At 40.6% G+C, this 26,541-nt stretch overlaps 1 protein-coding gene across 2 annotated transcripts in view; it reads left to right on the top strand.

The window, feature by feature from the left end:
* Nucleotides 1-2,170: 2,170 nt before the first annotated feature.
* Nucleotides 2,171-26,541, top strand: part of LOC121930810 (solute carrier organic anion transporter family member 1B1-like) — a 60,845-nt gene continuing 36,474 nt past the window's right edge. Inside the window, exon 1 of one of the 2 annotated variants that reach the window (XM_042467699.1) lies at nucleotides 2,171-2,231. The gene's annotated coding sequence lies outside the window, so the exon portion shown is untranslated. Of the gene's footprint in view, nucleotides 2,232-25,437; nucleotides 25,561-26,541 lie in introns of those variants that run through there. The other variant, XM_042467698.1, reaches the window with a different exon arrangement.

Here is a 26,541-nt window from a genome sequence, read left to right as displayed (position 1 = left end):
GTTAAATATGGTTTTGATTTTTTATTGTTTTATCTTGGTTTTAACTTTTGTCTCTTGAATTTTTACTGAAAAATATGCTTTTAATGTGTAAGTGCCTTAAGTCCTGGAATTGGGGGAAGATGGTACAGGAAATAGTAATAAAATACTATCATAATAACAATTAAAAATAATTACCACCACCACCTAGGTTAGACTCAGAGACACAACGTGTTATCTGGGAATACACAGTAAGCAAAAGGGATTTGTAGACCTTTGAGATTAATTGAGTGAATGATGTTGAAGTATAAGGTCTGTTAGACTTACTCCGACTCTTCAGCTGTGTCTGAGGAAGCAGATTCCATCTACAACAGCTCTTACAAATTCTTTTTCACTTCACGTTTATACGATCTGTCACTACATTAGTTAGGATGTTATAAGATCCTTTTGCACAACAATGCCATTAGTTGCTCTTCTATCAATCTCTTAACTTGTGCCCATTGAATCCCTATCGTCAAATAATGGATGGATTAACAATACAAGTCAAGCAGTGTCCAATGTACTCCAGCAGATTAGCAACTCCTAAATTCCTATTGAAACCAAAGAAAACTCTATGCTGATCTCCTACAGTGCCTCTTGCATATGTGTAATCTACACTCACTAAATATGCAGGCTGTACTTACATATCCTTCTGCCAAATACCATGTTGTGATTGTCTATGTGAAAGTGTGCACTGCGTATTGTCCCATGTTGCAATGGGCATGCACCATGGCTGTTCTGAACCCAGGGAAACAACCAGTACATTGAACTGAATGACAAACATCCCGGAAATTGTTACTTTGTGGAGGCACTTTACTTATTTGCAACACGGAACTGACTATAAGGTATTACCAACAGAAGACGGAGGAGGAGGCTGGAGGCCATATGCCTACGGGAGCTTGTGTTGTGTGATTGCCCTGCCATATCGAATGTCATGATTTCCTCCATTTCCATCATGGAGTGAAGCTTCCCTGTACATACATGATACCAACAGAATTGGTGGAAGGAGAAGGGATTCTCAATGTTACTTAACTGTTAATCATTTAACTGTCACTATTTTAAATGTTTCTTCTTTTAGTTACAGAAAAACAGTAGGTGTAGTGGCTGAGAGGTCGGATTTGGTAGATCAGGTTTAGTCTTTTGCTGAGCATAATAACTGGTTCCCTTGGGCCCTTAAGAAATCGCTTTCTCAGCCTGACCAATGTCATGAGTTATTGGATGAGAAACTTAAGCGGAGCGGAGGGGAGAGGACATCTTCTGATTTGCCTCATTTGTAGAAAAGACAGACTAACATGTATGAATCAAATATAGTAAAACATTATGATTTGAATAATGGAAACTGAATGCTGAAATAATTGGGACTTTTAGAGTATTCATAGATAGAATATAGAATCGTTCGCGTTGGAAGAGGAGCAAAGGGCCATCCAGTCCAACCCCTGCCATTGCCGGAAATCTCACTCAAAGCCTCCCCAACAGCTGGCCATCCCGCCACTGCTTAAAGTCCTCCAAAGAAGGCTTGTTATATTCTGTCTTCTGGATTAGAAATAGCATCTCCGTTCTCTTCACATTCCCAAACAATCCAAGCATAGAAATGATTCTAAATAGTCTAACAGATACAGATTACACTTGCAGAGCACCAAGCGACAAGCTGGTTACTTTTTAAAACACACACTCACCCCAATACTCTAAAACACAAGTCTTGCAAATCTTGCATGTCACCTGTCTTTTTCTGAAGGTCATGAGGATTACTCAGAGTAAGAGGGTTCACATCTGTAGACGGACCAGGGACATTCTGCTCCTGTATTTATTTATTTTTTCAGCGATTAGATGGATACCTCTTTTTTCTGGTCTTTGAATACCGATTGAAGAACAAACAAACCATAGGAAACACTAGCGTTTTCTGTATCTGCAACAACCACATGATATTTCAAAGCAAGTCGCCAAATATCCAGCACCAAATTCAGAATTATTTTCCTATGTGGTCTATCAAAAAAGTTCACCCTAAAGAAATGTGTGTGATTTCCTTTGCAGCATGGATGGTAGAACAGGAAGGGAGGTTACACAAGAAGAGAAAAGGATTGTTTTTGTTTACTTAGGAAGTTGGGAAATTTAATGATTTTCTGATATGGACTTCAAAACTGCTTGGCTTTTAACCGAAAATGTTTGCACAAAATTACTATATCAAATAATGATTAGCCACCAGAGCAACAAGCCAGGTCGTGTCAGTTTTGTTTCCTATAGGAAAAAAAGTGTGTGTGTGTGTGTTGTGTGTGTGTGTGTGTGTCTTAAAGCAGATCAATTTTGCTATGAATTCTTTACTACCAAATCAGGGCGCTGAGAAAAAATAATAGACTAGTCTTTTTCTTTAGTAGATCTGCCCTGTCAATTATAGGATAACCAAGACGTTAGACTAATTCACCCAGTCTGTTTCTCACTTGAGGTTATCAAACTTCAGTGTAGTTGATTCTCCTCTAGGTTGGCCAGATGCAAAAATAGATCAGCGTTCGGACCTTTCATGGGAATTGGTAGAAGAGCGGAATTTCACCAGGCTACTGGCAGAGATTAACAAGGGGCACTTTGGGATCTTTATTATGCAGGGCTGTGTCTTGTTGAATCTGGCACCTAACTCTCAACTTGCATGACTCTCTCCATCAAAAAACTAGCACGGGCTGCAAGGGATTCAAAACCCCCCCCCCCATGTCACTGTGCCTTTATGAGCTGTTAAAGCCAATTGTACCTTGTGGAAAGGATCAGAGCTAATGGCAGAGCAGTTTTGGCTGCTTTAAAGGCAGAACTGCCTTAAAAAAGCTGAATGAAAAGATTCTGGTGAGTTCTGATATCCGATGACATGAACGTTTCTTCTATGTTGACTGACATGCAAGGTGGTTCACAGGCATCCACTGTGCCTCGTTAAAACACGGGGGTTGGATCCAGCTGTGGTGTCTGGTCCTATACTATATGTGGCCTCAAGATGTCTTGTGCAACCCTAGTCTCCCAGAATTCCTTACTGTCCCCTTGTTCAGATTAAATGGGTGTGACCCACCTGTCTAGGGGACACTTCCACGGGGTCTTTCACACTAAAATTCCTATGTAATTCTTCTTTAATGCCATAAGAACATCCTGTGGAATCTGTGGTTGCCGCTTGTGTGACGGGCATAGAGCTCATGGCTGAAAATCTGAATAAACTCACTCTAAAACGCATCCCAGGAATCCAGGGATGTTTGAGCTTGTGCCATATCCTCCAATTGTCCCAATTTGGCATAACGACAGTGGTGTATTAAATTTCTGCCACCTCCATTTTTAAGCTGTTTTTAAACAGTCCCAGATTTCCTCTTCCTCCTCCCACTTCCTCATTTGTCATCAGCTTATTTTCCTGTCTTGCAAACTGAGTTTCAAATTGCCGAAGAAAATTCCCTTCGTTAGTCGGCAAAGACGGGAAGAGAGAAGGCGACGATTGGCGTATTCTGTAGACTCAGAAAGAGCAAAATTTGGCCACCTTTCTAGCTTTGTCTGTTTTCATTATAAGCTTTGCCATCTTAGCCACATCTGATGTGCTCTTGGCCAATGTCCTGGCTTTCACTGTAAACTGTTTGGCGGGTATGTGTCATGACTAAATAAAGCCCAGCATAGCTCAGGTATGAGTTATCTGAAAGCCCTTATCCTTACATGTGCTCCTATGTGGTTTATGAACTTGGTTTCAATTTGAACTGGTTCACATGAGAAGGATTTTGGGGGAAGCCTTCTCATATCATTTCACGTATTCTGGTGGAAACAAGTGGGAAGGGCCTGCTCTGGGAAACTATGGAACATCTTCCTTCCTAGGAGGTGAAACTGGCACCCCCTATTACAATTTGGCAGGCCTACGAGACTTGGTTGAATGGGACTGGGTTTTGCAAATGTTCTATATTGTCTATTGTTAGTTTCTTTTTCAGGACTATGTTTTAACTGATTTAATTTGTTCATTATTAAATAAATGTTTACATTGGGTAATGTAACATTTTATTATCTTTTTTCCTTACCTGTTGAAACCAGCTTGGTGCGGCTGGGAAACAGGTGGGCTATCCATTTTTTGGGGGTTGTGCTTTGTCAGTGGAATTACATCTGCAGGCATCTATCGTGTACAAACCTGTTTCAGTAAAGGGCTGTGTTACATAACTACATAGCAGAGCCGAGTAGTCGTAACGTGCCTTGATGTGCACTGAATTGGTCCTCCCTGATGTGCCATCATATCGGTCCTAATGATTATAGCGGTACCCAATGTTATAGGGCAATCTTGTTGCGCGTGTCCTGGTACATATCTTAACCAATTTCAATTACTGCGTTTCTTAGTACATCTGCTCTGTAGATAGTTGTCCCACGTTTTCACCTGTGACGTGTTTGGAAGGTAGAAGAAGCAACAAAACTCTGAGTAAAAGGCGAGTTGTTCACTGATTTTATTCAAGGAAAACCTATTGCTATCGAGATGTTCTTGGACTGCAGTTCAAGAGCAGCATAGGCAGTTTGGTGCAGACTTTGGGGCGTATAGTTCACTCACCTTTGGCGGGCCGCGTATGATTCCCATCCCCACTTTAAGTAGACTTGGTATTGATTGTTGGGGAAGATGATGAGAGGCTACCGATAAACTGGAACACTGCCTAATGGTACCTTAGAAGCCCCAAAAAATCAGTCTCCGAACTATGCCTGAACATCACATGTAGGTGGGAAGGGAAACAGACAGGTTTTATTTTTTTCTGTTTTGTTTTTAAAGCATAAAGTTGGAGGACAAAAGAAAAGAAACTGTGTAGATAAAAACAGTTCCTTTGGAAAACTGATTAATGAACATTTGGGGAACAAATGGGAAGGTAACCACATCTATAAAACATCCTCTTCTTTTTGTGCGAACACTGTCTTTTCACCTCCATTTTCAGTAATTTTTTTGCTTCCTGCTATGTAATCTCCTTTTTGTATTCCTCCTTACGCATTATCCTTGAACCTGTGTTTCTTTTTCTTTACAAAAGTCAACATCTGGACTTAAATCCCAACTCATCCAATTGTTGGCATATCAATGAAAGGATGTACTCTAAGCCTTACTGACTTGTTGCATAAAATGAGCAAATTTTGAGCCTTATGCTATAGGCGGGGCTCGAAAGCCCAGTTTTGAAGGCGAGTACCAGTTTTTTTGGCAACACAATGTAATGAGGCAAGCAGGAAAACCTTTGCAGTTGGTGGCATCCCACTGTGTTGGTATCTGCTCCATGCAGAGCATTGGATTGTCCTCTTCATTATCTGAAATAGAACAAGTTCATAAACATTACATATGCTTAAATAGGTAAATTTTTAATGATTATAGGATACAATTTAAGGATTTCCCCAGCATAGCATAAATAGCACATTGCAGGCATATTGCTAAGACGGACACTACACAAACCACTATGCCGGAATAGCAACATTGCACCACCATATCTCCAGTGATCGGTGTTGCTATTATACTATATGTAGCCCACCAGGAACACAATTGCACACTCTCAATTTACAATTGCAAAGGCCAATGTGTAATCACAAGGTGCAGGGGTGCAACTGCAATTGCATGACATTGCTGTATGCATCATTTGCTTTGTCCCTGTCAGCAGACTATGAGTCTATTGTACTGTGGCAAATAATGTACTCGCATGGGCTCGGGCAGCTTACATATGTCATTAACCCTATGTCATAGCCCCCACATTACGGACATTAGGCATGGGCATCTATTCTTATTCATTATTATTATTATTATTATTAGTATTAGTATTATTCTATATTATTATTATAAAGCGATGTAAATATACCCACAAGGCCTGTACATATACAAAAACCCAGTTGCAGAACACTTCAGTCTTCCGAACATTCCCTTTTGGACCTCAGAAAACACACTACTCACTGCTCAGGATGATACAAGGTTTAACGCAGGTGCAAAGCCATCCCTTATACTTCTTGATTATTTTATGGTGTAAGGTATCCAAGGGGAATAATCTGTTTACAGGAAAAAATAATCCTGGAAACAGAATGTAGTGATGTAATGACTTGGTTGATCACAATTAATAGTTTGCCACTTATCCCCATTGGTACAGTGCTGATTCTTGGACTCTTACAAATAATTTCGGATTCTATAGTTTCAAGGGCATTCCCACAGTGCATTCTCCATAAAAAGTGGAACTAAAAAGGCTAGGGGAGGGAAATTAAAACTGAAGGGTAATCCTAATTTGTTGATAATTTGGTTTTTTTCTTTGGTAGGGGAAATCATTCCAAAGATCAGAAAAAGAAAATCATGACATGCAGACAATGAGTTGGAGAAACATGCACAAATCAATTATGGCGAGAAAGCTGGAACTCAGAATAGGAAGACGAACACTGACCAAAGAAACTACCAGTCAGACAAAGGCTTAATGTTGCAAAAGGGCTCACGGTTTAGTTTATCATTAATTGTGGAAAATTTTTACAGTATTCTAATGTTTTCTCCTTTACTGCAATAAAATTATTGCTCCTTGATGGGGACCAGAATCCCAATTCCGTCATTGTCTTCATGTGTAAGCAAAAATTAGCTGTGCTCTCTCTCCCCATTCCTTATTGCCTCAAAAATTTTGGGGACACTGACTGTCACAGAGTCAAGGTATCCTTGAAAGGCTTTCCCCCCCATATTTAAGAAACATGGAACCCAAAAAACACCAATTAAATTTTTGGGCAAACCCAGTGGAATTTCCAGCCTTACAATGACTGCATTTCATTTCTCTTGTTTATATGAATGAAAAAAACTAGTAAAGGTTGGGTGCTCCTTAGAAATATTGCCTGGCCTGAACGTTTTCAAAAGGAGGTAAAGTATTGCCATCCTTCTTAAAACATGTAAGAGTATGGTATTATCACAAGGGTTATTGTGACTTCAGTGCTCAAGTCAATTCCAACTTTATGGCAAACCCTAAGGCAAGAGGTTTTTTCAGAGGAGGACTGGCGGTTTTCCATTGACTTCTCTGAGGCGAGAGGTCTGTATGTGATTTGCATACGATTCTAGTCAAGAACTATCAAGTAGGTGGAAAAAAAAATTCTGCATTTTTAGTTTTGTGAGGCCACTAGCGCGCTCTCCTGACTGGGCATTCTACAATGCCCCTTCCTAAAATGAAATCCCGGAATTCCATATAACCGAAAACATGGCCACGGGAGGAAGGGAAATCTCATCTGGAGACAGACGTCTACCACATTGCCTCTCCAAGAGGCGCCACTGCGACCCACACTCTGGAGATGAGGGCTTCAAATCCCACTCGCCCCAGGAACCCCAATTATGGTGACTGTGGGCAAGTCACACTCTTTCAGCCTCAGGAAGGCAAAGTAACCTCTCTGAACAAATTTTGCCAAGGCAAAAACCTGTGATAGGTTTGACTTTAGGTCCAAAAAAACAACCGTATTGTTCTACACAATGGCCTTCTGCATGAAGGGGGCTATTTGTGTGTGTGTGCTGTGCTGTGTGTGATGTATGAGAGTTCCCAATATGTACACACTTGTTTTGCCTGCGCCCCAAAATATCTGATCTTGACCCACCCATGGGTCATTTCCTTCTTTTTTTCTTACACACCGCGCTGTTGTTAGCATCCAAAGTTCAAATCCCAATGATTTGTTTACTTCATCTGTAGCTATGTATACAAGTGATGGTAACTTTTACCAGTCTGTCACAAGTCTATTTATTTTTGGGACCAGAAAGAAAAGAACGACATAACGAGAGTCTGTGTTGACCACATCTGGATAATATTTAAGCAATCCTCAGCTAGTACTTGCAATCTTAGAAGAATTAGAAATGTTGAGATGAATTTCTATTCTATCAAACTGCCAAGTTACAGGCTTCTCTGTAAACAATAAGTGCTTAGATTATGCTTGGGTTACCAAATGCCTGAGCAATGGCAGCAGTTTTTGTCACTCCTTCGTTCCATCTCTTTGATAAAATGGGGGCCAACTTAAAAAAAGATCTTTGTGTCAAGGGACCATGAAGGAATTTGCTGAGCTGAAGAAGCGAAAGTTATTTGCTAAGTAAATCCTGATCCCCAGTGTCTTCACTACTGAGAGCTGAGCAAGGGTGAAGGGGGGATGCATCAGTTTTGCCCCTATGTATCTGTTTGCCAAGTTTGCATTATTTCTTTGCAAAATGGCTGAAAATGCCGCCAGAAGTCACTAGCTATCTCTTCTGGCTGTATCCACCGACAGAATAATCTGGTAGAATTCACTTTAATGCCTATGGATAATGCTTAGGAATTTGGATCTAAGCTTTGTGAAAAATCTAGCCTTCTTTTTACAGGAGAGTATGTTCTGTCACAAAAAACTACAATCGCAGCCAGGAATTCCATAACCTTAAAAGTGGTTCAACCTTGCATTATTCTGCAGTGCAGATGCAGTGTTCCAATTCCTGAGTTTTCACATTACCGTTTCCTCCCTCCTTCTTTTCTGGCTAACATCAGGATAAAAATAGGGAGGTTTGGGTCTAGTTATTTTATGGACTACCACCACTCCTGGCAACATTCGGGGGTTTATGCTGCTTTGTTTTGGTTTTTTGCCTGGAAAAAATGTGTTGAAAGGCTCAAAGGGCATTGGGCGACGAGTGACAGGTGTTCCAAGATATATAAGTTGATTACATTGTAGTTCCCAGGCCACACTTTTCCAATTGAACAGAACTCCAGGACTTTTGGGGGAAATAATTCTAGGGTCCCCTCCTCAGCCAAGAAATTAATATGAGGTCTACTCTCGTGATCTTCCATATCAGTAATGGTATGTCATGTATTATAACTTTCTCTTAGGGAGGGGGGCGTGGGAAACCAAATTACTCGGCTGGCAGGCCAAAACTTGCCACACATTCTTGTTGTAGATACCATGTCGTCCCTACAAAACAGTGTACACTAGAGGCTGCTGCTACACCTGCAGCCTTAATGCAGTTTGAGGGCTTTAACTGTACATAGCTCCATCCTCTTTGTAGTTGTTGTGGCACCAGAGTTAGTTCTCTGATAGAGAAGGCTAAACAATCTCACAAAACTACCCAAATCCCCGTATTCCCTTGCTTTGCGCCACCATGACAGTAAATCCATGGGGGGGGGGGTCAAATTGCTATTCAACTCTGTAGTATTAGCTGCCCAGGCCCTACTGCTCTACAATATGTGCTCTCCTCATCTTTAGTATAACGATGGGCTTTTGCCTGGTATTCTTATCACACAAACATATTAGGCAATGAATTCTGTTTGGGGATTAGGACCGACCACTTTTGAAATGTGCGCATGCATCAATGAGCAGAGATTTTCTGACACCTTGTGGCAGCTCCCATTTCGTGTCACCCCTTCCACGTGGGGTTCGAGTGTTATCTAGTGTGGTCATTACATAATCAGCCAGCCAATCCCCCTTGCATCCAGGGGACCGTGCAACATTGTTCATGAACAGCAGTCCTTACTATTTCTGTAATTGACATTTTCACCACAGCCCAATGGTGTAGTGATGGTATCTTGTTGTTATGCCGCCTTCAAAATTGGGTGTTCTGACTCATGTGCAACACTGTCATTGGGTTATTCTTGGCAAGATTATGAAGAGGATGTTTTACCTTGCCTTCCTCTTTGTTTCTGTGTGTTGTTGTGTCTAAGATCACTGAGTTTCTTTTTGAGCTGAGCAGAGATTTGAACCTGGTCTTAGTCTAGTCCAAGGCAATGTGACTACTGCACCATGCCAGTACTATGTAGGGAATGGTTTGCTACAAATTGGGTTACAAAAAGCTCATATTTGCAAAAACTCGTTGTCATCTGCAGTTACAATGAAAGAAGACAGTGTTGCCCACGTCATCTGTGGGCATGCTTTTATGTGGCTTTCAGCATCTGCGAAAGCCATGTGTGGGGAGAAGGTGGTGGTGCATCCCATAGGGAACAATGGGTGCGTGCATCATGTTGCACGCGCGCCCGCCATGCCACTGAGCACAAGCTCCATCATTTAAAATGGGGGCTTGAGCATCGGCGGTATTTGGTTTATGCGGGGGAGGGAGTCCGGAATGAACTCCCACGCGTTTAAGTAACGTAAGGGTGCCACCTGTACAATTGGCCCTCGTAAACTATAGATTCAACCCTTTCACCGCTGAAAATATTCAAAGATAATATAAAATTCAAAAAACAAACTTTGTATTGCCATTTATACAGGGCGACACCATTTTCCACTATTGCCACTGTATTAATGGGACTTGAGCAATTTACAGATCTTTGGTATCTGGGGTGGGTGGCTGGTGGGTCGAAAGTAGTTTAGCATACACCACGGGCTTACTGTAAATGTTCAATGAAATTGATGTATCTTGTACAGTATTAACCTTTGCTTTGCCTAAATGTACATCACATATTATTAACAGTGCACCCGCATCATATGGCGGGAGCCTTTTATGTGCCTTTATAGCGCCTTTTACGCTTACGTTGGATTGCCCCAAACCATTTCCTGACTGGTGTGCAATGACCGCGGTGCTTTACCACCACACCACTGTGAGCTTGTGCCACAAGCCCTGTTATCCTTTCAGGGACTTGAGCATAAGGCGGACACTTGCCTTATGCGTGCATGGTCTGCGAACAGATCCCCACTTAAGGAAAGGACCACCTTTTTCTTACTTAAACCTTGCAACCTTAATCGGAATATCAGTGGATATCTTTATCAATGGTATCTTTATCAGACCAACCAAAATGCACAATATACAATATACAGTGATAAAGGTTTTCATGTTTTGGTGGATTTTTTATATTGGATTGTCATATGGCCAACATGGCTACCCTGAATGTTTTATGCAGCTTTAAACTTACCCTGTTAAAAGCCACGCTTGATTTCACACATTGACACATAACAGCACTTTACTCTGCAAAGACTTTGAATCTGGCATAGGCCTGAAAAAACAGATGATTCTGTTCACTGCAGCAATGGTCTTTGTTGACGTCTCATTTCTTTTTCCTTTCATTGTTGTAGGCCTTCCCTTGCTGCTCTGGCATTTACCTACTTCAGTTAAAGTATTTTCAGGAGCCCTGATGAAACGTTCCTTCACACAACTGGGAAAGAAGATGTGGCCTTTTTCCTCTTTCAGTGTTTCATGGATGGAGGCTTGAAAAAATGGGTAACTAGTCCCACAAGGGACCACTTGGGTGGGGATATTAGGATAGTCACCCACTGAGGACCACTGGGAACTGTTGGAAGAGGATCACTCACTGGCTCAATGGCAGTAATAAGCTCCCATGCGAAAAAATTGGATTATTTAACACCCCACCATGTCTCTCTTATGAATGATTTTCTCTTACATTGTTTTTTTAAAAGATTTTTTGCCGTCTAAGATTTACAATTGGGGCCTGGGTTGTATTATGCTCTCCTATGTGGGGGATTATTTGCCTTCTGGGGTGACATGGGGCCATTTTAGGGCATTTTAACGGACGATATCTTTTTTTCAAAAAACAAGGAAACTAAACAGCAACGTGACTTATGAATTGCTTCATGCTGAGGGCAGTTGTGATCGAGATTGTGGTTTCACACTCTACACAACTTTATGAACCTCCTTACCCTCTGGAAGTTGCCCATCTCCTCATCTACAGCTATGTCTATACATAGAGATCACACATTTTGGATCTTTCAAACAATACAAAACAAACCAGGGCTCTTTTTAAAATACAAAATTCAAAAAATCAAGTAAGATTCCCCCCCCCCAGTAAAAGCAAATCCTTCCTTGATAGCTTTCATGGGCTAATTTATGAGGCTAATAGCTTTTTAAAGAGGCTACTTATTTAGTGGTGCCCGAAAGAATAAACATTCTTATTTTTGGGCTCACCATGATGGTGACAACAGGAGAATGATGGGCTTACCCTCATTGGTAAGTTTTTCACACATAGGTTCGGCTTGCCCTCTTTAGGGGATGCTTTAGCCATGATTCTTGGATTGGAAGGGACACACCCAACACTGTTTCCACAGATATAAAACCATTGGCCCAAGCAACATTAAAAATTGCTTAAGATGTTAAAAAGTTATTATTAATGCGTAGCGGACAGGCAAGGTTTAGACAGGATGCAGAAGTTGGCTTTTAACCTCGAGCCTACTGGGAAGGTCAAGAATCTATGCCTCCTCTCTTCTCCCAGTCTTGAAGTTTACTGGTGCAGATGATTTTTGCCCTTGAACTCCGTTTCAACAACTGGAGCCTGTGCTGAGGACACAGAGGGAATTGTGGGGACGAAGATTGAGGAGAACTGGGGGACATCTTTAAAAGCAGCTGGAAAAGTGAGATAAACACAGGGATTAATCCGAATTGTTCCCTGTCAAATCGGACCGTTTGAAAGGTGTGCAGCCTTTTGCACTATAGGGACCTGAGCTACCTTCCAACTGCACTCTGAGGCCATGGTTCTGTGACATACTCTTTTCACAATGGTTTGCTATATTTTTCAGGAATTTGCTGGTGTTGCATTTGTGAGTTATTTGGAGCAACAATTTCACCGGCCAAAGGTTAAATTGCTCTTGCTGTTTTGTCATTCTCTCGGGAGTGTTTTACAGCACTGCCTCACTTCTTCAGGGGATAGTAAGTATGTTATTTATATTTCACTTTGTATCAAGATTGTTCTCCTTCCAACATCATGCGAACTGTAGCAAAACATTCCAGTATAGAATTTTCTGTCCAGGAATTCCAGTATTCGTTCCATTCCTTCCCAGTTTTCCCCCCACCTATCCACAGCAATGACTGTGTCTGAACTCCCACAGTTGCATCAGTTTGAGCCACTTAATTGTCATGTCTAAAAGTATCCTGAATTTGTAATTTGGGTAGGGGAACGTGTGGACTCAATAAGGTTAACTGTAACACCGCCAACAGACATGTCCTCTTCTACCACAACTATACAGGAGGCCCTCGACTCCAGTTCTCACTTGGCAAACCCTAATTGGTGATGAAAACAAGATATCCTGAGAGAGGGATGAAGATTTTAAATCATTTCCTTTTCATAGGGAGAACCCTTACAATACTTGGTAATTTGTGTTTTGCCGAGTAGCTTGGCTATTTCTAATATGCAAAATGTGAGTACCACAATTGCAAATTTAGGGATCCTCTGGAATGGGAAACCATGACATGCAAAGTTGGTATGAAACTGCTATAACCATTTACTGAAGATATACCCCTCATTCACTGTATTTGGTCCTCTGCGCGTCCTTATAGTCCTCATTGGGTGTTATCATACGGATTTTCTATCTTTGTAAATCTTACAGATTAGAGAGCTGAGAGGTATTTCAATTTATTTAAATTAAGTAAAAGGTTACCTAAAGCAGGTGCAGACAGTAGGAGATGAGCAATTGCTAGCTGGCTATTTTTTATCTTTACTTTTATTTATCTAGATTTTAGAATTTTGTCAATTTTGTTTAATATTGTTTTTTATCATCTTGTCTGTTTGAGTCATAGTATTTGTCAGTTTGGCTGTATATTTTATTTGCATTGCGTCATTTTATATGTCTGTCTGGATAATTGTTTTACAAATGCACTGCATAGTTTTATATTTTGTGTGGTCCTGCATCTGTGTTAGATTGTCAAACCTTGGCAGGGCCTGGCTGTTTTTTATTACTTGTTTACTTGAAACGTTGCATGCCACTGATGTTACTCTTCCACTAGCGTAGGACATATTGAAATCCATGGGATTTACCTAAGTGTTGATGTACTATTCAGCAATTTAAGGGTTCATCTACATGTAGAACTAAAGCATTTTGGCCCACTTCAAACTGCCATGGCTCCACCTACAGATCCTGGGATTTTAGTTTTTTGAGGCATTAGCACTGTTTGGGGGGATGAGAGCTAAAAAGTCATTGAATAACTACAAATCACTGATTCCATTGGCTGGAGTAACCACTTAAAGGGGTGTCAAACTGCATTACTTCTACCGTGTAGATGCATCCTTTAGTAGGCTGGGACTATAGCAATAGCAATAACAAGTTCATTTTACACTGCTTATAAGTGAATTAAGCAGTCCTCAGTGGTTTACAACTATTAGCTAATTGCCCCTAACAAGCTGGGTACTCATTTTAGTGACCTACAGAAAATGACGTCAAGGCTGGGCTAAGGGAATACTGGAGTCCTGGCTGGGATTGAACCGAAAACCTTGAGGGGTTATGAGTCGAGGGGATGCAAAGTACAGAACTTAACCACTGTGCCACCCGGCGAGAACTAGGGGATTTCTAGGTGAGACACCATGATGGCCAAGGGTGGGGATCATTCCTGGATGTCCAGGGATGGGGACGACCATGACAAGAATTCATAAACACTGACTCTACTAACTATGGCGGTGTCCACATGCGGCCAATTTACCATGTCATCCCCATCCTGACAAGATACTAGTCTAGGCTATGGCATGCCCAAGCCCCACTCTAGGCCAGTGGTCCTGGTGAGGTAGGCCAGTTCAGTTGCCAGCGAGCTGCAGAATACCCACCCTCAGCCATATTACAAAAAAACAACTTTAAATCTGAAACTAATGGTTTCCATCTATTGAATGCTTGGGAACTTGATTTAATTTTCTGTACCTACCATTACACATAATTGATGAAATTGTCTTCCAATATCCATTACTTCTCTTTTATTTACCTTGTGTGAGTGTGTTTGTATAATGTTGTTCTTTTTCCCAGCAGGAAAGCTATATCTATCTCCATCATCTACCAATTACTAGATTAAACCTTCCTTTATTTTACAGTTATAGATCTGACACATCACCACGGACACCAGACAATTTCTCTTCCAGTGTTCTCTCCTGTTTCGCAAATCAGACAACACTAGGATTGCAAGAGGGCCAGGGGGCTCAGGTAAGCTGCGATTTCTTATGGTCTATTTGTACGCATTAAATTCAGATAATACATTATGATTTATGGAACCACCCCCCCCAAAAAAAAACATCTTGTGCCCCATTATCACTTCTTCTTATGATCTCTTTATAATAGCTTCAGTTGTTACACAATGTTGTTGCATTTTTGTTTTACCTCAGTCTAATACTCGGTTTCTCACTAGTGATATCACGGCACAAACATGTAATGACAATGGCAGCAAGTAATTTTTCACATAACAGGCGAGATGGGGTTTTCTGGTTTCTACTCCTTTCTGTAAGAATTGGTTAAAATTTATTGATTCCTTTTTATTATAAACGCTTTTCTAAAATACTAATAATACTACTGGACATTTAAAGGAAAGACCTAGTGGTTTAAAAAAAAAAAAAACACAAAACAACAACAACAACATGTGAACAACTCCAAGGTGACCCAACAGATATTGCCCTCTATGTAGAATGCCTTGCCTACTTAGCTCTGACGTCTGGCTTTGGTTTGTCCCTCGTCTATGTGTCCCCCCTCTTCTTTTCTCAGGTGTTCCAACATCTTTAAATAGCTGCATCGGCCAGGCACATCATTAATCCATCTGTTCTGAATTCGTTCTGCCTACTGAATTGGTCCAGTGCCACTAAGTGCAGGGTGGTTATTTGTCCTCACAGAATGGGACCGCCAAGGATTAAAATCCCTATTATGGCAGGTGGTGGATCTCATTATGTAAAAAGCTAAGCTTCAGACAACCAGAGATAGGCCTTCCCGCTAATGGTCCCAACTTCTGTTAAATTTATGACAGCTCAATATATTGAGGCACCAATAAACAATTCTGCTGTTTGAAACTTTTTACAGAAGAACAAAATGTAGCCAGGATGCTGGCTTCCATGTAAATGGTAGCCAATGATTCTGTATTGGATTTAGTCATACTTAAAAGAACTATCCAAGTTGTGGAATTTATTTGAGCTTAGGTTTCAGTACCTTGATTAATTCTTTAAAGTTGGATTCAACCTGGAACGATTTATGCCCTGCTGACACAGAAGGCCACTGGCTCCCACTAATAGACTGGAGAATTAAGTAGGCCTGCCACATCCATTGGCTCCCAGATATGCAGATTTACACACAAATAGACTAAAACTCTTTTAAGAAATACAAAATGAGGAACGATCTAATAAAGTGAAAGCCCTTGACCATATAGAGGAGAAGAAAAATATCACTGTGGGCCATGCTGTTTATGAACGATGGGCGACACTACCAGCTCTGTTCCCATTTCTTTTCACTGTTTATCAGTATTGCCATTTGGAGCCATTTTGGAAAACAACCTTTCCTGATGGTTATGGCTCATTCTTCTGTATAATGTTTGTTTGGACTTACAGGACTGTGATGCGACAGTTAATCTTATGCATGTGGATTTTGTTTTGCCTGGGGGAGGGAACCTACTCGTGGAAACGGGTGAAAAACCAATAAACTCCGCTGGGCATTTCTTACCTTGATGATTTCTCTAGGAAGAAGATACTCCTTTTATGTTGGAATGTCTCTAAACCAGTGGATTGTATGGTATCTTGTACCTCCCTAATGTAATGGTTGTTAGCAGCATTTAAAGCAGGGCAAGTCAGATACAGTCCATTACGATTGGTGGTTCTGACAAAGGTTTTGTCCACTTTCTTCAGTCTACTTAAATATTTTTGACAAAAGCAATAGCTAGACCCAGCCAGGTGATGAATGCACATTCTATTAAAAAACCTGCTGGATTACAAATTTCATCCCAATTGTTCATTCCACACTTTATTGTAAAACTGGGCTTCTGGAAACTAGGGGCTTAATTTCACATTCATGTGAAATCAATATGTTCTGCCATGGAATGTGAATCTTGTCCCTCTCTTTATATTTGCAGATTTCATTTATTTTTCAAACTTTTTGGCATCCTTCAATTATGAACTTCATTCTGAACAAGTCTCTTCTCTTCCCTTTAACACATAAATATTATTTATTACAGTATTGATCTATTGCCTCCTAGCCAACAGACACCAAGCGATGAACAACTAAAATAAAACAATAAAATAATGAAATGATAAAAACATTTTTAAAACACAGTTAAAATACTCTTTTAAACACTCATAAACGCAGTATAATCCTGGCTCCAAAACCAATCGGGTGGATAGTAGAGTTAATGTGATACTTACTGGGCGTAACTTTCAATACATTACAGGACAATGCGCTGAGACATATGAAACCAGTAATTTCTCTCAGATAAATGGTAGGAGGAAGGGGGGCTGTTGTCATGCGCAAGACACAAGGTTACTACATAGTGCGTTGATAATTTGCGTATTGTCACAGTATCATATTAAAGCCAAGGTATAATAAGAAGAATCATAAATTTTATTTTGTTATACCGCCCTTCTTGAAAATCAGGGGCGGGTGTGCACCGATCTAATAACAAATACATACCTATACATTAAAACAATTCAATAAAAACAAATAAAATTAACATGCCGGCCTCCAGTGCTGACGAGGGGGGGGCGGAAGTTGCTGGTCAGGGTAGGCTTGTTCGAATAGTCTGTCATCTATCTAGTGCCTTGTCAACACATTTGCTTCTTGCCAGATCACTTGAACAGTTTTCCTCTGTTTCAGGATCCTTAAAACAATATTACCTAGGAAAGAGGGGGCAACTATGGAGAATCCATTTAAAACTGCACCCCCTCTCTGGACCTCCCTGAGCTCTGTCATTCCCCCTCACCCACTTTTCCACCACTACAAGTGGCTTATAAGATCCTTTTGTTTTGTTTTGTATTTTTAAAGGCCATGCCCCCCAGCTGTGTAAGGATGAAAGGACATTTAACTTGTCCGTTTCACTCCTCGTTAGCCATTCTGGAAAGAGTAACTGTCCCTTTTTAGGATGATTTATTTCTGGCAATTGATAAATTTTGAAGGCCATGGTTTTGTCAAGGGGTTTGGAGGCAATAAATTTAATAATTCATAATAATATATAATCATACTAATATATTTATTTATTTATTTATGTCCCGCCTCTTCAAAGGAGGAGGAAGCAGGATTACATCATTTAAAATAATACAATTTTGCAATTGAAAGTCAATATACACTCTAATATGAATTATACATCCTATTAGTTCCTTAAAAATCTCCAAAACATCAGTTTCATATATTATCATCTCTCTACCAACATCCGATTGGGACAAGCCAGATGATCTCCCTGGCAGACTAGTCCCTAATGCAGAAGTGAATGATTATGGGAAAGTTGGGGTTAATCAAGTATTACACGTTTGTTCACAAACCCAAATTCTTCCCCGATGTTATGAGTGTTCCGGGGGCCAAAGATCTACCAATTTCCACCTCTAACCTAATGGGATAGGAGACTTCATATCTTGTCAAATGCTCCAGTGACACAACATTTCATTACTTCTAGGTGTCATCATATACAAAATTCTTCGGTTGTAGGCATAAAAAAAAATTTGGATGTGTGACTAATCCTAGAACACTAATGATCCTAGAGAGGAAAAAGTGTACCCAATGTGGCACTACATGGATGGTATAAACAAAAGTGCTTAAAACTTAATGACTTCACTTTGTAGATGGCAAGCAGAGTGAAACTAAGTTAAAACAATTGCAGACTATATGCGTTTATATGCCTTGTGACTTGATTGATCCTTTTTCTTTATCATGTATGGCAATTTTTTAACACACGATACAAATGATGGGCACGATGGTGGCTTCCTTTTGGGATCTGTGTTAGCCTGAAATTTATGTGGCTGTCGGCGTTGTGGAACTGGGTAGATTGCAAGTTGAACATGGGTCCTTCATATATGATTGTGGATTATGGTTTGGGTTACTGGTTTACATACACATGCTAGCTCTGTAAGCAGCGTGTTCTCTCTATGCTCCTGGCCAGTAGTTGCACAGATATGGTACTTTGGGTTGTTTTGGAACGATGATGTCGCTCACCATGTGTATTTGCCTGTGCTCTTACAAAGCCACCGGCTGGGCACTTACAGCCAAGGAGGTTCCCTTCTGGAGCACAGCCTATATATTACCATGACCCAGCTGCCCATGACTGAAACAAAGGTTAGGTGAATACTGTTGTGGATCAATCTCAGCTATGTCCTTTTCTATGAGGCAAAGGAAAGGCATGGAGAATCGGGCTCGGTCAAATATTATTGATTAAAAATTCGGTCACCTCTGCTGATGGAGCTTGATGGATACTGGCGGGAACCATCAGCATTTCAGGCGAGCCAAGGATCTTGATCATGGTGCTCTGTAATCATCGCATCCACTGGACCCTAGCGCCAGAATTCGGTAGTGACTCCATGATGAGTACCAACATGGAACAGTTGGCAATTATGGTTAGGCGGGGGAAATATGTAAGTGTGTAAATACAATAACCGAGACGGAAATAATATGGTCCCACCAAATGTTTCCTTTCATCTATATTCAAATACATTGATATCATTGCATCTATTGATCAAGAATTTTTGGTTCCTCTGTATCCTTTGGTCATGTTCACTCCAATGCCAGACCATCTATGTTTATGGGGACAATTCCTCTATGCAGATAGAACCCATTTGGCAGTGCTTATGAACAAATAGTAATGATCTCTCTGTTCTAGGTCCAATCACTAATAACTCCACTGACCCGTTGGGTTGGGGCATGGTGGTTGGGATTTTTAGCAGCTTGCTGTCTCCAACATGCTTCTGGCATCCCTCTTGTCTTGCCTAAAAGATTGGAGAAAGGACGTTGGAATGATCTGGAAACCAAAAAAGCTGGTTCTGTAAAAATGAAAGCTCACGCGATAGAAGATTAAGAGCAGAAGAAGAATCAGGAGGGACTATCTCAGAGCAAATAGTGGTAATCTTAGAGATGAAATCTAGACAAGCCCACTGGCTTTGCCATTAGACAGAGTGAGGCAGCTGCATTAGACAGTGGGTTTTAAAGCAGGAAGTGTTATTTAATTGATTGATTGTGGGGTTTTTTAAAACTCTCAAACAGTGAAAGATGTGAAAGATGTGCTTGTGGGAGTAATCTCAGTCTTGCCCCACCAAAAAATATAACAACAACAACAACCGAAAACCTGACCACCCTTGTATACTACAGTCATTCCTCCATATCCACAGCTTCTTTATCCACAGATTCAACTATCCATTATTTGAAAATATTCCCAAAATGTATACATTCCAAAAAGAAAACCTTGATTTTGCTACTTTATATAAGGGACACCATTTTACTCTGCTATTGTATTTCATGGGACTTGAGCATCCATTGATTTTGGTATCCATGGGAAGTCCTGGAATCAAGCCCCAGTGGATACCAAGGACCCACTGTATGTATTTTCTTTTTTCATATTTCTTTTTGTCTTTCCTGCTTTCTGTTTTTGTCTGCAGTTTGTAAACAGGACACTGAAAGTGAGGACTCTGACTTTGTGGAGGGGATCTAATTTCATATAATTAAACTGTCCTGACTTGGAAGGGACTGTTCTGATTTATGTTTTGTGGCCCCACTTTTTCAGTTGCATTTAAAATGTCCCAGTTTCTCTCTCCCCTACCCACTTTCCACCTTTGTCCTCTACTTACTTCAGTTGCTACAAAATAAGAAAGCAGCTTGTACTCAAGTAACCCAGCAGGAAGAAGAGAACAGGAGGTAGTGGAATGTTGCCTCTCCCAGCTGGCTTAGGCAAAGGCAAACTGCTGTAGCATCTCCCAGCTTGTCCATTCTTCCCAATGTACAACTTTTGCTGTTGTGACCACACTCTCGATGTTACTTGGCCACGTATATCCCAGGTACAACTGTGAATGTTGAGAGCATGTGATTTTAGTTACATAAAAAAACTATGCCATTAAGACTGAACAAAAGCAGAAAAGATAACATTTTTTTTCTAATGTTGTAGTAGTTTACTTGGAATGACTCCGTATAATAGAAAGCCTCTCCATTAGTGAGACTTTTCCTGCTCTGTTTACTTTGTTACAGTGTTCAGTGCATGCAAAATTCACAGCCTGCTTGCTTTTATTTCATTTAGAGATAGTACCATACTAAATTGCCTTATAAATAATCAGACCATTGGCCCATCTAGCTCAGTTTTATCTGATTGGCCGTAGCTTTCAGGTTTTCAGGCAGGTTTCTTTCTTAGCCATTATATGAGGATCCTTGATATTCCCAGGTGGTTTTCAAGCCAAGATCTAGCCAAGTCCAACTCTGTTTAGCTTCCAAAATCAGATGAGATTGGATGTATTCAGGGTGGTATCAGTGCTACAAAGTTCTTAGTGGCCTTTGTAAAGTATCCAATTTTTTCACTTTTGCTGCCTAGTTGGAATCAAGAATAGCAAATGTGCAAATCTGCAGAAGTATTTATAAAGAACTGCTAGCTTTGCCCACAGGGGGTTGGACTGGATGGCCCTTGGGGTCTCTTCCAACTCTATGATTCTATGATTCACATCAATTTGTAGGGTTTTGCTGCCACCTTCTGGCTAGAGGATTGTAATCACTGTGGCTATTATATGGTCATTCCTGCTGCAGTAAAACACTAATATCATGATTAAAACTTGGGAAAGTTTCTTTTTTTGAACCACAGCCACCCAAATTCTGCAGCCAGCATGGAGTCTAAGAAAGGAATATTTCCAGACTTTTATATTTACTCCCAAAGAAGTTGACTGAATTGTTTCAGAGCTGGTGCAAATTGACTGGACATATAATTATGAGTGAGAGCCAGTATATGTGTGTTACATGTTTAGCATTCATGCTTGGCTAAAAACTCGACTGCATTTGTCAAGTAAGATGATGAAAGGATGGAATAAGTATCAAGATTGATACATACTGGGCTCTTCTTCTCTCTTCGCCTTCTGAACTAATTGGATGCAAACTGCTTTTGAACTCAGTTTGTAGCAATTGAAGTCAACTGAGGACAAAGGGTGCTAGCGAGAGGAGAAGAGAGAAACTGGGACATTTTAAAAGGAATTGGAAAAAAATTGAATAGAGAGGATTAATCAGAATTTTGGCCCTTCCTCTCCCCTCCCTCCTGCTGAATTAAGCAAATGCGATCTACTTTTGTATTTTGAACTCAGTTTTCAGTGACTGAAATAAGCTGAGGACAGAGAGAGAAAATAGGAGGAGGAGAAGGAAACTAGAACATTTTAAAGGCTGTTGAGAAAATGAGAATGCAGAGGATTAATTGCAGGTGTGCCGGACAGTTCAAGAATATTGGAGAATATGTAATTCACCATTCAGTCAAATTGTTTTAATTCTGCATCCCCCCAGACCCCTATTTATCCAATGATGAAGAGAAGCATAGACAGTGCGGGGGGCAGGGGGAGGCAGATATTATATTGTTGGTATCTCAGCCAGTACAGCAAATAAAATCCATTATGAACTTTGGATTACATGTTACAGCACCTGTGGAGAATTCCAGGACACCTCTAACCAAAGGGAGCAAAAATGCTATTTGCTTTTTTTTTCTGTTTGCTGGATAAATTACTGCCAGAGGAATGAACTCAGCAAAAAATAAAAAATAAAAAAAAGCTGGCAGAGAAGGCAGCGGGGCATGTATCATTGGTGTAAAATTTGAGAAGAAAATGTATTCCTATTTTAACAGCAGAGTGTTGTGGAGGTGGTAATGGTCCAGAAAATATTTGTGTCTGTCCTCAATGGGCCTCGCAGTTGTTTTGTTTATCAGTGGTGTCTCATATCTTAGCAGATCAGCCCCTGAGATCAATGAGCTGTTTGTTTTTAGGAGCTCTGTAGGGGACTGAGTAAGTTACAAGAGCAGTGTGTATTCCTGTATCTCAGCTGCAGTAGAATCCAAGTGGTTTTGAAGCTTATATTGAATCATAGGGGCAAAACTGACATGCGCCTCCATGGTTCCTGTTTTTGACCCTCATTGGCTCCATGCCAACCCCAGAGCACAGCACCGATGCACCCCCTAAAAAGAAGCCGCCTAGAGTGGCTTCTTTTTGAAAGCGCCATAATGGCACTCGCAATCATTGATGCCGATGCTTCCGTTTGGCCACACGGACACCTGGGTGGGGCACCGGCAAGATGGCGCATGGGGTCTGCTGGAAGGGCTGGGCATGTATGGACGCCCAGCCCTCTAGAGCCCTAAAATCAGCCCTACAATGGCGCTTTTGGCCGTCTGTATCGGGCCCTAGAAAGAATGGGACAGTCATTTTAGTCCCCAATATGTACAGTACCAGCTAATTCCCTAATGGTTTTGAAGCTATGGATTAAAATGGCTCACTAGTTACCACTCTATGTCCCAGCAACCTGACATATACATCCAGTAGGAACACGGGTGCAGACCTTCTCAGTGGCTGACACCAGTCTCTGGAACTCTCTTCCCAGGAAATTAGAATGGCACCCTTCCTACTTTTTTCTCTCAGACAAGTAAAAACTTTTCTGTTTAGACAGGTGTTTGATGATTTACTATATAATGCCCGTCCCACCAAAATAATGTGCTGGACTTTGCTAATTGTTGTGCTGGTTTGTGTGCTCATGAGTTTCATCATATATGTTAAAATCTGGTTTTGATTTTTTTATTGTTTTATCTGGTTTTAACTTTTGTCTCTTGTGGATTTTTAATGAAAAATATGCTTTAATTTGTTGTAAGTGCCTTAAGTCCTGAACTGGGGGAAAGATGGTACAGAAATAGTAATAAAATAATATCAATAATAACAATAAAAATAATACCACCACCACTAGGGTAGAATTCAGAGACACAACTGTGTTCATCTGGAATAACAGTAAGCAAAGGGATTTTGTAGCACCTTTGAGATTAACTTGAGTGAATGATGTTGAAGTATAAGGTTCTGTAGACTTACTCCGATTCTTCAGCTGTGTCTGAGGAAGCAGATTCCATCTACAACAGCTCTACAAATTCTTTCACTCAGGTTTATAAGATCTGTCACTACGTTAGTTAGATGTTATAAGATCCTTTTGCACAACAATGCCATTAGTTGCTCTCCTATCAACTTGTGCCCATTGAATCACCTATAGTCAAATAATGGATGGATCTAACAATACAAGTCAGCAGTGTCCAATGAATCCAGATTAGCAACTCCAACTTCCTATTGACACCAAAGAAAAATCTATGGCTGATATCCTACATTGCTCTTGCATAGTGTAAATCTACACTCACATAAATATGCAGTGGCTGTACTACATCATCCTTCTGCCAAATACCCATGTTGTGATTGTCTATGTGAAAGTGTGCCTGCTTATTGTCCCATTGTGCAATGGGACATGCACCATGGCTGTTTCTGCAACCCCAGGGAAACAAACAGTACATTGAACTGACTGACAAACATCCAGGAAATTGTTACTTTTGTGGAACTTTACTTATGCAACAAGGAACTGAATATAGGTATTACACCATGGAAGAAGGAGGAGGAGGAGGAGCCATATGCCTAAGGGAGCTTGTGTGTGTGTGATGCTGCCATATATAATGTCATGTATGTTCATCCATTTCATCATGGAGTGAAGCTTCCCTGTACATACATGTATACCAACAGATTGGTGGAAGGAGAAGGGATTCTAAATGTTAATAAATGTTAATTATTTAACTGTCACTATTTTAAAGTTTCTTCTTTTAGTTACAGAAAACAGTAGGGTGTAGTGGTGAGAGGGCTGGATTTTGGGAGATCCAGGTTCTAGTCTTTGCTGAGCCATGAATTAACTGGTTCACCTTGGGCCAGTAGCAATCGCTTTCTCAGCCTGACCAATGTCATGGAGTTATTGTGATGAGAAACTAAGAGGAGAGGAGGGGAGCCACATCTTCTGATTTGAACTCATTTGTAGGAAAGACAGACTATACATGTATTGAATAAAATAAAGTAAACATTATGATTGAATAATGTGAAACTGACAGGCTGGAAATCATTTGGGACTTTTATGATTATTCATAGAATCATAGAATCGTAGAGTTGGAAGAGACTACAAGGGCCATCCAGTCCAACCCCCTGCCATGCAGGAAATCTCAATCAAAGCATCCCCAACAGATGGCCATCCAGCCACTGCTTAAAGTCCTCCAAAGAAGGATTGTTATATTCTGTCTTCTGTATCTAGAAATAGCATCTCCCTCTCTTCACATTCCCAGACAAAGCTAAGGAAATCCAAGCATAGAAATGAGTAAAATAGTCTAAACAGAACAGATTACACTTGCAGAGCACCAAGCGACAAGCTGGTTACTTTTTAAAACACACACTCACACACTACTATAAAACACAAGTCTTGCAAATTCTTGCATGTCAACTGTCTTTTTCTGAAGGTAATGAGGAACTACTCAGGAGTAAGAGGTTCAAATCTGTAGAAGGAACAGGGACATTCTGCTCCTGTATTTATTTATTTTTTCAGCGATTAGATGGATACATCTTTTTCTGGTCTTGAATAAAATGAAGAACAAACCATAGGAAACAATAGCTGTTTTCTGTCTCTGCAAAAACCACATGATATTTTCAAAGCAAGGTCGCAAATATGCCAGCACCACATTCAGAATATTTTCTATGTAGATCCTATCAAAAAAGTTCACCCTAAAGAAATGTGTGGATTTCCTTTGCAGCCATGGATGTAGAAAGGACAGGAGTGAGGTTACACAAGAAGAGCTAAACAGGATTGTTTTTGTTTACTTAGGAAGTTGGGAAAGTTAATGATTTCTGATATGGACCTCAAAACTGCTTGGCTTTAACGGAAAATGTTGCACAAAATACCATATCAAATAATGCCATAACCACCAGAGCAACAAGCCAGGTAGGTGAAAGTTTTGTTTCCTATAGGAAAAAAGTCTGTGTGTGTGTGTGTGTGTGTGTGTGATATTATGCAGATCAATGTGTGCTATGAATTCTTAATACCAAATCAGGTGCTGAGAAAAATAATAGACTAGTCTTTTTCTTTAGTAGATCTGCTCTGTCAATTTATAGGAATAACAAGAGTTAGCCTAATTCACCCATGTATGTTTCTCACTTGAGGTATCAAATCAAGTGATCTCTCCTCTAGGGTGGCCAGATGCAAAATAGATCAGCGTTCCTGGACCTTTCATGGGAATTGTGTAGAAGAGGGAATTTCACCAGGTACTGGCAGATTAACAAGGGCAACTTTGGGCATTCTTTTATTATGCAGGAGCTGTGTCTTGTTGAATCTGGCCACCTAACTCTCACTGCAGGACTCTCTCCATCAAAAAAATAGCACGGGCTGCAAGGGATTCAAACCCCCCCCCCCATGTCACTGTGCCTTTATGAGCTGCTAAAGGCACAATTGTACCTTTTGTGAAAAGGATCACAGAGCTAATGGGCAGCAGTTTTGGCTGCTCTTAAAGGCAGAACTGCTATAAAAAATGGCTGAAAAGATTCTGGTGGCAGTTTGATATCAGATGAAATGAAAGTTTTCTCTATGTTGACTGACATGCAATGGCTGGTTCACAGGCATCAGCTGTGCCTCTGCTTATAAACAGGGTTGGATCCAGTGTGGTCCTAGGACTATATGTGGCCTCCAAGACTGCTTGTGCAACCTTCAGTTCTTCCAGAATTCCTATACTGTCCCCTTTTGCAGCTCAAATGGGTGAACTACCTGTCCTAGGACAATCCAAGGGGTCTTTCACACTACAAATCATATGTAATTCTTCTTTAACTGCCATAGCAACATCCTGTGGAATTCTGTGGTTGCCGCTTGTGTGAGGCACTAGAGCTCTCTGGCTGAAAATTCTGACAACCTCACTCTAAACTGCAAATCCCA

Source organism: Sceloporus undulatus, chromosome 5, assembly GCF_019175285.1.
Source record: "Sceloporus undulatus isolate JIND9_A2432 ecotype Alabama chromosome 5, SceUnd_v1.1, whole genome shotgun sequence".
Lineage (NCBI taxonomy): Eukaryota > Metazoa > Chordata > Lepidosauria > Squamata > Phrynosomatidae > Sceloporus > Sceloporus undulatus.
The sequence above is the reverse complement of the archived record's forward strand: the minus strand, read 5'-3'. Positions and strand labels throughout refer to the sequence as shown.